The sequence below is a fragment of the Myotis yumanensis genome, unplaced genomic scaffold (genome assembly GCF_028538775.1).
Source record: "Myotis yumanensis isolate MYYU_CA2020_CCGP unplaced genomic scaffold, mMyoYum1.0.hap1 SCAF_16, whole genome shotgun sequence".
NCBI lineage: Eukaryota > Metazoa > Chordata > Mammalia > Chiroptera > Vespertilionidae > Myotis > Myotis yumanensis.
In genome coordinates this window covers 10,561,495-10,576,473 of record NW_027223767.1, presented here as the reverse complement: position 1 = coordinate 10,576,473, position 14,979 = coordinate 10,561,495, and positions in this window count along the sequence as shown.

Genomic DNA, 14,979 nt, shown 5'->3' with positions numbered 1-14,979 from the left:
CTGAGCCCGACCAGGGGCTGCACCTAAGGATTGGGCCTGCCCTCTGCCACCCGGGAGCAGGCCTAAGCCAGCATGTCGTTATCTCCCGAGGGGTCCCAGACTGCGAGAGGGCACAGGCTGGGCTGAGGGACCCCCCCTTCCCCCCCGAGTGCACAAATTTTTGTGCACCGGGCCTCTAGTATGTATATAAAAGCCGAGCGACCAGAACAACCGGTCACTCTGATGCACACTACTGGCCCAATTGGGGCCCTGATCGGCCCCTCTCCCCCCAAACCTCCCTCAGACCCTCCCTTCAGCTGGCCCAGCTCCCAACTGGCCCCCATCGGGGCGGGCCAGCCAGACCCCATCCATGCACAGATTCATGCACCAGGCCTCTAGTTTATTACATAACAAAAGAGGGACACAAAATCTAAGTACCAGAACAGTTAAGATGGAAGATAATGTTGTGAGTTTACAGTGAAGGTCCATGAAAGATCTTCCAAAAGAGAATTGAACCTGGATTCTAAGAATCAATGGGATTTTACAGAATGAAAAAGGGAGAAAGGCATTCCCTGTGGAAAGGGAAGGCTTAACAGGGTGGAAGTGCATCTCTGCCTGGCAACAGAGAGGGAGCACAGTGAGACCCTAGGGAAATGAAGGAGTGTTGGGTGGACGGATGGATGGATGGATGGGGGTGTGGTTGGGCAGATAAATAGATAGATGATTTGGAAAGACAGGTGGATGGTAGATGGGTGGATGGTTGGATAGATGAATAGATGGATAAACCACATTTTGCAGAAGCTGGGGCTCATTTTACTGAGAACGTCTCCAAACACAGCAGCATGGTGATAACTTGTATTCTCTTCACAAAGTGACTTGGTTGAGCTTGCCCAGATGAGAGCAAGGCACTGCGGATAGCCCGAATCACTTGTTGAATTAAAACATTTGAATGTGGTCAGAGATGCAAGGACAGGCCTGGGCTTGGGATGGAATCAGGCCAGTGTGGCCTTTAACATTATGTGTGGGTGTGTTTCCTCACAAACACATGTGCAGAGACACACACAAAACTTTGTTTGGGGTTTTTCTTTCCTTTTTTCCTGTATCATGCCAAACTTCTGTTTTGACTGAACCATCACTTTCCAGCTTCCCATGTGTGGGAGCCCAAAGCCCTGCAGTCGGCACAAACGAGCCACTTGGACCCATAATTATGGTGCTAGCAAGTGTTTACGTAACTTGGGCCAAGGATGCAGTTCAGCTGGTTAGGGAAAAGGATATTCTTAATGGGAAAGTGGACTTGACTCCTTAGTCCCATTCTTATTCCTGACAAAATCATGTCTTGATTTGATGGGCTTATGTGATCAACATGAGGTAGAATTTGCCCTCTCCTTTAGCTATGAATCCCTAATAACTGATGATGCCATATTATCAACATAACTTCAATTTCTGCCCACGGCACAGTATAACCCACCTTCTGGGCTCCTGGTGCCGAGTTTCTGGCTGCACCGCAGAGCCCGAGTCCTGCCCCTCCACAGAGGGGCTCTCCGGCCTCGGGTTTTTCCTAAGATGGGCCTGGCTCTGGTCTAACTAGTTTCAAGGGCAATGCTAAAGAGGTGTGGGTTCAGCCTGAAATAGGCCCTTTCTTCTCAGTTTTTTTTAAATTTCCCAGTCTAAAAGGGCTTGAGCAACCATCAGTTGATGCCTCGTGGTTTCTCTGTGAAGGCTTTCCTGGCAGACACTGCTGTGTGCTGACAAGAGCCATTCCGGGCCTCCTTCTCTCTCGTTGCCTCCAATTATGGAAACTGAAAATCCAAATACAGAATTTCCCAGTCTCCCTCAGGCTAGGTGTGACCATGTGACCTGGTTTGGGCCAATGATAAGAAGAGGAAGTCTACTTGGGGTTTCTGGGAAGATTTTTCTTTTCTGCTTGAGACTCGTTGAGAACTCACTGGTGTCGCCTTTGCCCATCTTGAATGCAGCCTCACACACTGAAGGGACATGTAGAGCTGGGGCAGCCATCCTGGGGCCGTAATGGCACGCTCACGTGGAATAAAAGCCCGCACACTAAGGGTGGAAGAACAGAAAGATAGAAAGAGCCAGGAGGACACAGTTGTGCTGCCAGACAGCGAGGCTACTTCCGAAAGTGTTGCATGTTTAGACCTTTATTGCAGAGTTCTTCAATACTCGCAGCTGGATGTGGTCTGCCAGTGCTTGGCTGAAGGATAGTGGTGAGGAACAAAAATGTGGGAATATGGGTCTTAGAGACTGACCTTGGAAAGAACCAAGGGTTTGGGAAGCCAGAAACCTGGGGAAGGGGTTGATGGGAGCATTCTTCTGGCCATCTCCCTACTTGAGTTTTCCCATTTTTTTTTCCTACCCTAAATACCTCATTTTAAAAAAAAAGGGATGTTTTCATTGATCTTTTTTTCTTTGTAGAGAGAGAGGGATAGAGAAGGAGATAGTGAAACATCAATGAGAGAAACATAGATTGGCTGCTTCTTGCACACCCCCTACTGGGGATCAAGCTGGCCACCCAGGCATGTGCTCTAATAGGAAATGGAACTGGTGACCTCTCAGTACATGGGACGGTGCTCAATCAACTGAACCACACTGGCCAGGGTTCCCTATGCCTCTTGACTTGAGTTTTAATGCTTAAATCCCTTTATAAGAAATCCAAGATGCGGTTGCAAAACCCCACATATACTTATATCAGTAGCGGTTAAAATGTACCTCCCCGTCGAGTCAAGCTCCACAAAGGTGTGGGTTTCTGGATCTTTTGTTCAGTGGTTTATTCCCAAGGTTCAGAACAAGGCCTACCACATAGTAGATGCTCATTAAATATTTTCAAATGAGTGTATTATTGAGACTTTCCCTGAAGAGGCTATTGTTAGTTTGCAAAGAAGAAGGCGTGACTGCAGACTTCACTCTGCTTCCTCTAAGGTCTTTTTCATAATAGTCTGAAGGTCTCTCATGTCAATATATACTTTAAAATTAATAGAAAAGGTACCAAGTTTGGAGAACAGGCTCAGAAAAAGTGACCATTCCCTTGTGACCTTCCAGCTCTACTTTGGAAAAGAGGAAATTCTACTGGACTTGAAAGTATTCTAAGAAAGGGAAAGCCTAGTTTAGAAATATGTTGAGGAATAGCACACGCAGAAGGCTTCTTTCATTTTATTTTAATTGTACGTGAAATATAATGTATTTAGTCTTGAACAGTTTGGTCCTAAACCACCCTTCCAGCATTACTGCTGCCTCCCTCCTCACACGTCAGTCACACGGTGCAAGGCCCTTCCCCACCTGACCCTCAAGACCCAGTAAGGCCTTTCCCACCCCACTCCTCCTAGTGGGGAGAGCAGCTCTGACCCCGGGGATCTTACAACCCCTCACTCCTGCCTCTTTGATAACAGCTTGTCTGGCTAACTCACGTGTCAGGATTAGGTCCTTCCCATCTTTTCGCTCTGAGTAGACACTGGGCTTGTAACGTGGCTAATGAAGATCATAGATAACGTTTACTGAAACTCACCTCATGCCATACACAGTTTTAGCTGTTTCACATGTATTGACTCATGTACTCTTCCCAATAACCTTGAGGTAGGCACTACTGATAACACCATTCTAGAGCTGGGAAAATTAAGGCACAGGGGGGCTACGTGTCTGGCTTGAGGTCATCCAGCTAGTGAGTAGCAGAGCCAGCACTCACATCCTGCTGTCTCAGTCAACCCATTACACTTCCCCTGGGATTGCACTGATGTTAGGATGTGACTTGAATTGTTAAGAATGTTCAGTTGGTGAATGTAGCCAATCCTGCAGGTATTTACTGAGCCATACCTGTGTGCTTGGCACTGCCCTAGATAACAAGATATAATATTGAAGGGAAGGGTACCTGTCCTCACAGAGTTGACAGTCTGATCCCAGGGCTGGTAAAGTCAACAAAGAAGTAAAGAAATCGATGGACCTATATTTGTAGCAATTGGGCAGGCCTGGCACGTCAGAAAGGAACTTTCTGGTCTGGAGAGTGAGATGGGAACGGACCCTACCGCAGGTGCTACTATTAAAATGCCACAGATGAGGCCAGCTGAAGATGAAAGAACTATAGCAGGAGATTTCACAAAAGTACGAGGCAGAGATCAATCTTAACCATGAAAGGAAGAACAAGAGGGGAGAGCAAAGCAGAAGAGTGGCAGGGGTCTGAGGAGCTTGCATCCGAGCTGCAGGGAGAGGAAGGGGTGGTAAAAGAAAAGCCTTAAACCCTGTGAGGGCAGAAAGAGCCAGCGGTAATGAAAGGGATTCTCACAAGTGCCTGGAAATAGGCCGGCGATGATTGTACAGGTGAAGGCTTGAAAAGGCTTCATTCTTCTGTTGGATAAGGAAAGTCATTGTGGTCTGCAGGAAACACGCAGCTCGTGTGTGTGTGTGTGTGTGTGTGTGTGTGTGTGTGTGAGAGAGAGAGAGAGAGAGAGAGAGAGAGGTGAGAGGCATTCTCTAACCCCAAATCTAGAATGATTGTGTGATTGTGTGTGTGTGTGTGTGTGTGTGAGAGAGAGAGAGAGAGAGAGAGAGAGAGAGAATGAGAGATATGTAGATAGACAGATAGATAGATAATAGAATGGTGAGAGGCCAGATGATTGTGTGTGTGTGTGTGTGAGAGAGAGAGACAGAGAGAGACAGAGAGAGAGATTAGTGGTGAGAGGCATTCTCTAACCCCAAATCCAGATGATTGTGTGTGTGTGTGTGTGTGTGTGTGTGTGTGAGAGAGAGAGAGAGAGAGAGAGAGAGACAGAGACAGAGAGAGAGAGAGATTGAGTGGTGAGAGGCATTCTCTAACCCCAAATCCAGATGATTGTATGATTGTGTGTGTGTGTGTAATATAAATAGATAGATAGATAGATAGATAGATAGATAGATAGATAGATGATAGATGGAGTGGTGGGAGGCATTCTCTAACCCCAAATCCAGATGATTGTATGATTGTGTGTGCGTGTGTAATATAGATAGATAGATAGATAGATAGATAGATAGATAGATAGATAGATAGATGATAGATGGAGTGGTGGGAGGCATTCTCTAACCCCAAATCCAGAATGATTGTTAATATCTCTTCTGCACCTTGCACCTGCCTGAGTAGGGGACTGGAACTGCCCCCATGGGAAGTCCATGATGAAGCCAGGCTTGGGGTAGAGGGTTCAATGTCACTGTGCCTGAGCCAGAGCACAGGCCATTCTGTGAGCCAGCACAACCCTGTTGGACCAGCGGTGGGGCATCAGGCTCTTGCTCCAGGGTCCTAGAGCCTGCCAAATGGGAGTGTGGATGTGACAGGGAGAAACAGGGACTGACTGCAGCCCCGAGAATCTGCCCCAAGGGTCACTGGGTAAGACAGAGAACTGGTGAACATGACACCCAAGCTGCCCTGAGGGACCCCAAAGGCTGTGTGGGTCCTATGTTCTGGCTCAGGCCAAGCCCGGGGGGCACAGAGAACGCCAGGCTGGGACCTCCTGCCTTTCTTGCCATGCCCGCTGTTAGAGGGGCAGAGTCATGAGGTGCTGAAAGTGTGGGCTCTCATCACCCCAGGTCAAATCCAGGCTCCCTCCCTTTCTACAGGGTAGTGTTGAGCAAATGTTAACCTCTATTTCTGCATCTACAAATGGGCACATTAGTGTCATTCTCATGGGATTCTAGGGGGAGTGAAAGCTTAACAGGTTGTAGAACATAGTAAGCACTTAATACATATAAATAATAGCTATTATTATTATTATTATTATTATTATTACTAGAGGCCTGGTGCACAAAAATTTGTGCACTCGTGGGGGGTGGGGGGTCCCCCAGCCCAGCCTGTGCCCTCTCGCAGTCTGGGACCCCTTGGGAGATAACGATCTGCTGGCTTAGGCCTGCTCCCGGGTGGCAGAGGGCAGGCCCAATCCCTAGGTGCAGCCCCTGGTCAGGCTCAGAGCAGGGCCGATTGGGGAGTTGGGGCGCTGCCCCGTCATGCACAGAGCAGGGCGGATCGGGAGGTTATGATGCCACCCTCAGTCACGCTCAGGGTAGGGCCGATTGGGGGGTTGGGGCACCGCCCCCTGTTACACTCAAGGCAGGGTCGATGGGGAGGTTGTGGCGCCACCCCCTGTCATGCACAGAGCAGGGCCCATCAGGGGGTTGAGGAGCTCCCCCCTGTCACTCACAGAGTAGGGCTGATAGGGGAGTTGGGGCACCACCCCCTGTCACACACAGAGCAGGGCAGATCAGGGGGTTGGGGCGCTGTACCCTGTCACACTCAGGGCAGGGCCAATGGAGAGGTTATGGTTCTACCCTGTCACACACAGAGCAGGGCCGATCAGGGGGTTGGTGCACTGCACCCTGTCACACACAGAGCCACAGGGCAATCGGGGGATTGGGGAGCTCCCCCTTATCAGGCACAGAGCAGGGCTGATCAGGGGGTTTGGGCGCTGCCCCCTGTCATGCTGATCCCGGTGCTGGGAGGCATATTACCCTTTTACTATATAGGATAGAGGCCTGGTGCATGGGTGGGGGCTGGCTGGTTTGCCCTGAAGGGTGTCCTGGATCAGGGTGGGGGTCCCCACTGGGGTACCTGGCCAGGCTGGCTGAGGGGCTGAGGGCTGTTTTCCCGCTGGCAGTTGACTAAAAGCTCCCAACCGCTCCTTGTTTTCTTTTTTTTTTTTTATTCTGGGCCAGCTTTAGCTCTGAGGCCTCGCTGCTGAAAACATGGATACAATGTTGCGGTCTGGGGCTGACTGAAAGCCGGTTTTGTTTAGCTTCTTATTTGCAACATAGTAATAGTTGCTTAGAGTTGCAGTTGAGAGTCCGGCAAGTGAGGCGGGGAACGTTGGAGTCTGCAGTCCCTGGAGGAAGCAAGCCTCATGTTCGCTTCAAGCTGCCTGGCTGCCGGCCGCCATCTTGGCTGACAGTTAATTTGCATAAGGATATGCTGATTAGCCAATGGGAAGGGTAGCGGTCGTACGCCAATTACCATGTTTCTCTTTTATTAGTGTAGATTGCTCCTGGGAGTTGTTTGGCAGGGGAAGGGCACACACTCTTTGGAATATACCATTTCCCTTTGTTCCTTAGTTTCAAGGGCAAACAAGACTTTTCAGTACAGGAGGAAGTCTAGGACAAACCTTATAAGAAAGTCCCAGGCCTCTCCCTCTGCTGTTACCTCCTTCCTCCTTTGCCCTGGGTGGTAGGAGCTAGTCTCCCAGGGGGTGTGGCCCTGGGTAGTGAGCTAAGCCTGGAAACAAACAAGCCCAAGGGGTCCCTCCTCTCCTGAATTCTAACAGCCCCGGGGTCTGTGCTGAAGCTGCCCCCGCCCCCAGGTTGTACTTCATTATGAGGAGACACTGTGCAGCTTCCCAAGCCCTTGTCGCCATGACCTTGACATGCTGCCTATGGGCTCTGCCCATCAGGGCAGCCTCCTCTTCCCAACTCACTGCTCCCACAGAGGAGGCAGGAGCAGGAGCGGACAGGAGGGGGATGGAGAGATAGGGGGGGTGGGGACGGGAAGGGGGAACGTTGATTTGCATAACATTCCAAAACTTTATTTTGGCACCTTTTGTTAGATGCCAGGGGTCTGGTGAAGGGCAAGGATGCTAAAGAGGAAAAAACAAAAGGAAATATTCTGGGAATTCCCAATTTGTTCTTGGCACCAGTAGGAATCCTAATGACCTGGGAAGTTTTGCACCCCCATCCCCTCTACCCGCCAGCCCTCTTCCTAACATTTCTTGAACTTGGCCAGTGCGAGGGACTGATTTTAGCATGAAACAAGCATTCCCTTGGGCTCACCTCAGGAGATAACATTTGTAGAGCAGGTGAGCTCAAATGGGGAGCTCAGCGTGCATCTAAATTTCTCTGGATTATGTTGGCAGCCAGAATCCTCTGGGGACCAGGGATTCCACTATGGGCTTTGGCCTTGTTCTCATTGATAATCCTTAGCTTTGCCTGCTGCTCTAAAGACGTTAAACTGGGCAATAAAGGTAGCTACCTCTTTGAAATGTTGAGAGGACTGAATGGGTATACTAGTATACAGGATAGAAAGACTTAGAACCAGTGCCTGGCACATGTAAGCACTTAATAAATATCCATTATTTTCTGTAGCATATTGTTTTTTTAAAAGTAAATTGCTTCTTTTTAAAAAACATACTCTTCCTAGTACCCCCATGGGTCTCTTTTTGGGATAACAAAAATTTCCACCATGTTCTTCTTCAAAAATGCCTTAGTTATTCTTGTAAGGAAAAAGTTTAAAAGGCTGTTGAAGTTTTTAACTTGGACTGTGCTGAATCTATAAATCAATTTGGGAGAAATTGATACCTTTATACTATTGGGTATTATGATCAATAAACATGCTATATCTTTGTTTTAGGTCTTCTTAAATAGCTCTAAGGATAAGTTTTTTATTTTCTCTTATACATGTTTTGTTTTATTTGCTGCTAGAAACTTGATTATTTTTTATTTATTAAATATATTTTTATTGATTTCAGAGAGGGAGAGATAGATACATTAATGATGAGAGAGAACCATTAATAGGCTGCCTCCTGCACACCCCCTACTGGGGATCAAGCCCCCACAACCCAGGCATGTGCCTGACCTGGAATCAAACCGTGACCTCCTGGTTAATAGGTCAGTTGATGCTCAAACACTGAGCCATGCCAGCTAGGTGAAATTTGATTTTTTATATTCAATTATAAGTAGTATAATTTTAAAAATCAGTTTCTACCTGTTTGATGCTGGCATACACACACAATTGGGTTTAGTATTTTAATTTTAAAAAATTTAAAAACAGACTTTTTAGTTTGGGTTAATTTTAGCTTTACAAAAAAGCTGGGAAGATAATACAGAGGGTCCCCTCACCCAGGTTTCCTTAATGCTAACATCTTCTATCAAAACTAAGAAATCAACATTGATACATTATTAACAAATAAACTCCAGATTTTAGTTGGACATCACCCATTTTTCCAGCAGTGTCTTTTCCCCCCAAGGTATACTCAAGGGTACCCCATGGCATTTAGTGTATTTTGATTTTTGACAATCACTGCCTTGCTAAGCCCCCCTATCAATTCTAATATTTATATGTTTATTCCTTGGAAAATTGTATGTATACAACCAGCAAATAATGGAAGTTTGCCTCCTCCTCCCCAATTCTTGTATTTTCATTTTTCCCTTGCTGCAGTATGTGAAGTAAGACTCTGATGAATAGAAATAATAATGGTGGGTATGCATGTCTTAGTTCCAATCTCCAAGGAAAAGATTTCAACATTCAGTCTGTTTTTTGTAAACCCTTTTGCAGAGACTTTTTATCAGGTCATGGAAATTCCCTTTTATTCCTACTTTAAGAAGGAACATTTTTTTTAAGTGGGGAAAGGGTACTGAATTTTATCAAACATTTTTTTTCTGTATTCATTGAATGGAGGTGATCATATGACCTTTCTCTTTTAATCTGTTTATGCAGAGTATTGATTTTCTAATGGTAAATCAATTTTACAATTCTGAAACGAACCCAACCTTATCCAGGATATATTATCCTTCTTATGCCTTATATTGATAGAGTCTATTTCCTAACATATTTTTTAGAATATTTTGCATTTATGTCCACGTTCATAGTTGAGATTGACCTACAATTTATTTTCTATATGAAAGGTTACCCTGGCCTTACAAAATGAGCTGGGGAGGGAATATACCTTCTTATTTGTTGTTTGTTCTCTGGAAGAGTTTGGGTAAGCTTGGAATTATTTCTTCCTTAAACGTTTCAATCCCTTGAGTCTCTACAGCGAAGTGTGGGGTCCTGACTTGGTGTCTCAGAGCCGTGTTTCCCACACTACTTTCCAGAGCCTCGGTGCATCCTGTACATACCACCCCTTCACTGAGAGGAGCAGAGTGGACCTGCCACGTTCTCTCTGGGCTCCATATGCTGGAAGCAGGGGGCAACCACAGTGACTTACGCCAGTCTCTCCCTAAGCTGAGCAGAAAGGTCATTTTTGTAAGCTGTGGGCTGCGTGGTTGTTTTCTCAGGGGAGGAGGAGGTGGAGGACTGTAGAAGCACCCAGTGCAGTGGCTACATTCACCTCCACCCCAAAGCTATTCACGAGAGGATCGCTGGAAGGAGAATCAGCGCAGAGGTGTGCATGACAAGCAGTGGTCCTGGTCTCTAATCCTGGCCTCCCCGCCGCCCCCCCCCACTGGCTGGCAGAGGCATTTTTAGCGTTTTCCGTGATGGGAAAGCCTCCACAGCCATTTGTTTGGGAGGACAGGGTGTGGCACTCGAAGGGAGGCCGTCCGGGCAGATTCCAAGAAAGGAAGTGAGGAACGGTTTCCTTTTCCCTTTCCCTCCACGGGACCCGGGATGCCTGCCGCTCTGGGCAGGCTGAGGTGGTGCTGGGCCAGGAGTGGAAGCCGCAGCAGCTGAGCCCTGCAAGGCTGAAAGTCCATGTTCGTGATCCTCAAAAGTTTTGTTCTCCAGACCCCCTTACGCTTTAAAAAGAGATCGAGGACCCCAAAGGACTTTAGTTCCTGTGGAGCCTGCCGACTGATATTTGCCAACTAGAAAAATAAAACCGAAAACTTGAAAATGTTTCATGTATTTTAAAAAAAAACAACGAATCCACTGAAATGAACATACTGTATTCTCCAAAATCAAACAAAATTAATGAGAAGAGTAGCATTGTTTTAAATTTTGCAAATCCCTTTAATTTCTGACTTGATTCTCCTGTCTGCTTCTGTAGTAAATCCACTGCAATAAACTTAAAATAAAATTTTTTTTTTGCTAAAGTATATAAAGAAAATTCTAATTATATGTGGTTATAAAAGAAGGAATATTTTAATAGATTTCTCAAATAATTGTGGATATTCCTTTTTGATTGTTCACCAAAACTTGACAATTGGTAATTTCCTAAAAGTTAGGTGCAATGTGAAAGCTAAAACTATGTCATCAACTTTTCATACTCTGCTATGTTAGAGTCCATTGGTCTGTCTTGCATGTTTTGTTTTGTTTTAAATATATTTCTATTGATTTCAGAGAGGAAGGAAGAGGAGGAGAGAGATAGAAACATCAACGAGAGAGTATCATGGATTGGCTGCCTCCTACACGCCCCACACTGGGGACCAAGTATGTGCCCTGGCTTGGAATCGAACCATGACCTCTTGGTTCACAGGTCAACACTCAACCAATGAGCCACGCTGCTGGGCTGTCTTGCACTTTGAATGGATCTTGTATTCGTGGATGATTCTTTAACATCGGGCATTGGTCACTGGAGAAACATTGGTTCACTGAGTTATGCAGACATTCCAAATGTTAACGTATTTTGTTAGACAGTACAATGTAAAAGCATCTTTATGAATACCATGCCATTCTTCTCAGAAATGTCTTTCAGTATTGGAAAGTTATCAAGCTCAAGTTTTCAAAAATTCTAATTTTTTATTGGAAAGCTCAAATTTTATCATTGACCACAAATATTCTGGTTTTTTTTTTTTTGTCAAATATCATTTGTCTTTTTTTTCCTTGTGATAAACATACTTCATCCACTTCCAAGCATTGTCTGACATACACTCAGGGTTTGTAAAATCCAGCCTCGTACTTGAAGTGAAGGTGATGTTTCATGAACAGGTGGCTAGTGCAGCTGGTAACTCAATTGCACAGGTGTTTTCCCTCAAGATAATCATTCTACTTCGGTTTGCAGAAGTGCTTTTGTATTCTTCCCATTTCATCACACAGAATAGTTTTTAAAATGTATTCAAGGGCCGTGGTTTAATGAAAGTAATTATTTGTGTTGCTCCATTAAGAGTATACTTAAGTAAAAGTGGGTTTTGTATTTTTTGAGAGTACCTGGCAGGGAGGAACAGATGATGGCTAGCACACTTTGGTGCTACTGGATTGGTCTGGGCCAGGGGTCCTCAAACTACGGCCCGCAGGCCACATGCAAATACAAATATTGTATTTGTTCCCGTTTTGTTTTTTTACTTCAAAATAATATATGTGCAGTGTGCATAGGAATTTGTTCGTAGTTTTTTTTTTTAAAACTATAGTCCGGCCCTCCAACGGTCTGAGGGACAGTGAACTGGCCCCCTGTTTAAAAAGTTTGAGGACCCCTGGTCTGGGCTAAGGCAGCAATCATTTACCACTGCTTGTATACCCTCAGTGCCAATGTCAACACAGTGAAAAAGGAAATGACATCTTGGAAATATAACGAAAATGGTTTTGACCTCGCAGACCCCTGAAAGGGACTTCAGAGCTTCCAGAGGTCCATAGACCACACTTTGAGAACCGATGCAATTGTGTTCCCATTCCCAGGCTTCTTCTCACGGCTAAATATGACCAGTTCCCTGGACTGCTCTTTGGGAAGCAATGTTTCCACACCACTAACCCCCAATCCAGCCTGCCCTTATGCATACTATCCATTCCCTGCACCTCAGTCCACATCTTCTCTCCTCTCGTCAACCTCTTTCGCGTCCTCCTGCCATTTGGAGCTATTTCTTTCAGTATTTCCTGAGCTGGCTCCTGTCCCTGGGGGATTTTCAGATCACTCATGCTTCTGGGAAGCTCTTCGGGCTGTGGGAGGGAAATCACACAGAGCCGGACAGTGCCACGTGCATCTGTCCAGCCCGGACACAGCCCTGGTGAGCCTCCTGCTCTCCCACCGCCCCTCTCCACACACTCCCGCCCCTGTCTGAGGTCACCTCAGTTCAACCTCAGTAACCATCACCCCTTAAGGCCACCCTGGGCATTTGAGGGGCGGGGAGGATGGCACAGAGCAGAGAGGGGTCCTTCCTTGGCTGCGAAGAGGTGTCTCTGAGCCAGCCACGACAAAGCAGCTTTTGTGACAAAGTTGACACTTTTGTGACACTCTTCACAAGGGTCCCCCATCCCCACCACCCCAAAGTCTCCTCCTCCACCCTCAGGACTTCCCCGAGCCCACCCCTCTCCCCCAAGGCCAGATTCCAGCCAAGGCGTTGCTTCAGAAGATCCCTGGAAGATGTGTTTGCTGGGAAGCAGCAGAATTGAGCCCATCTTGTACCTTAGCATCGCAGCAACGGTTCATCTGTCAAAATGGTGAGTAGTTGTCCAGCCCCTGGGGCATAAAACTCAGAGGTAGGTAACTTTAAAAAATTATACAGAGCTTCACAGGGAAATGAAGACTCAAAGATATTAGAAACTCCATTTCGTTACCCAGATCATGGGCTTGGCTGACATCCATGCATCTTCACATGGCTGTGATCAGTGCATATATATTAAAATAAGCTTCTTTCACTTAACGTCTTTTAGTGAATACATTAATATACACATCTGGATGCAGCCGAATGTTGTTTGTGCTTTTGCCTTTTAAAGTATGCATAACCCACCAGGTATACAAACCCTTCAAGTAATCCTAGACTAGCCTGGCGGTTGCAAGATCAGGCCCCACCGCTTACCAGCTGTGTGACAGAAGGCAAATTCTTAACCTCTCTGAGCCACACCTGTAAAATGAGGGCACTATAAGACCTTACAGCATAGAGGTTTTGTGAGAATTAACTGCAATGATCATGTGAAGTTCTAAAAACAGCATTTAGCTCATAAGACATGCTCCATTAATGTTAGCTGTCATTGTTATTACCATTAGGCACCCAGGCAATCCTTTATTACTAAGCATTTTTGGCTATTTGAAATTATTTCATTATCAAAATTCTGTGATGAACATTGATGCTTTCCAGAAACCTCCAGGGACTGCCTCATCTGTGCTAGAGGGTTCCAAGATGATAAAGAGAGTGCCCTGGATGAGGCTGGCAGTTTAACACCGGAGAGAAACCGGGAAATGAATGATTACAATAATCAAAGGCCCGGAGGAGAAGCGTGTGTTCGCAGAGGGATGGAGAGAACCCGCTAGGCAGGTGAGAATCTGGAACCACTCGGAGGAGCGGATGACATTTGAGATGAAGCTGGAATAGCTTTGAGAGGAAGGCACTGCTATCTCTTGTTATTTCTGTCACTGCTGTGCTCCCCCTGCTCAGAGCTGCTCCTGCATGTCACGGGCCCTCAGTCACTTCGCTGTTGGATGGGTGGCTTGCCTGCCTGCTCCCCAGAGGGAGCCAGGCCCCGGCAGTGCCACCAGCCCGCTGTGGGCCAGCCCTGGTTCAGGTCCCAGCCATGTCCTGATCTGGTCCAGATGTTTTGTCTGGCTCCACCCAGACCTCTCCTTCCTGAGTCAGGACAGGAAACGCCTGCCTGCAGGCAGCGCCTCTGAGCAGCAGTCTCTGCTCCTGTCAGCAGTGAGACCCGCATGGAATCTGGGTCAGGGAAGGGGAGGAAATGATGTTATGTGTGAGAATTGGACTAGGGAGTGCTGGACGACAGGGGGTTTCTGCAGGGTCTGAGTGCCCGCTGGTTCAGCAGGCCATGGAGAAAAACACCCCACACATCCTGTGCCAGCGGTTCTCAACCTTTGGCAGTCGAACGACCCTTTCACAGGGGTCACCTAAGACCATCCTGCATATCAGATATTTACATTACGATTCATAACAAAATTACAAAATTACAGTTATGAAGTAGCAATGAAAATAATTTTATGGTTGGGTCACAACATGAGGAACTGTATTTAAAGGGCCAGAAGGTTGAGAACCACTGTTTTATGCCTTAGAATCATTTATTTACAGTGTTGTCTGTCTCATGGGAAAGAGACAGTGAGGATACGTTTGGAAGAAAGGGAACTGGCCACCGGCGTTCCTAGGTAGCCACTTTGTGCCAGAGGTTTCCAGACACTGGATGGATTTGCCCACACTCGGACCTGTGGGAGGGCATGGCCTGCCCAGGTCCACAGCGAGGGGCACAGCACGTCCACAGCACAGAGCGCCTGGGCCCTCGCAGGGAGCAGTTGGTGCTTCCCCCACCTGCCCTGCCTCTCCTGGGAGGAGGAGGAGACAGCCCTCCTCACACTCAGTTCACGGGTTTGGGTGGAGTTGGGCCCCATGACTCAGAGCTGACCTATCAAAGTTCCAAACCTCCCACCACCTCCTGACCAGGGGCCTGGCCAT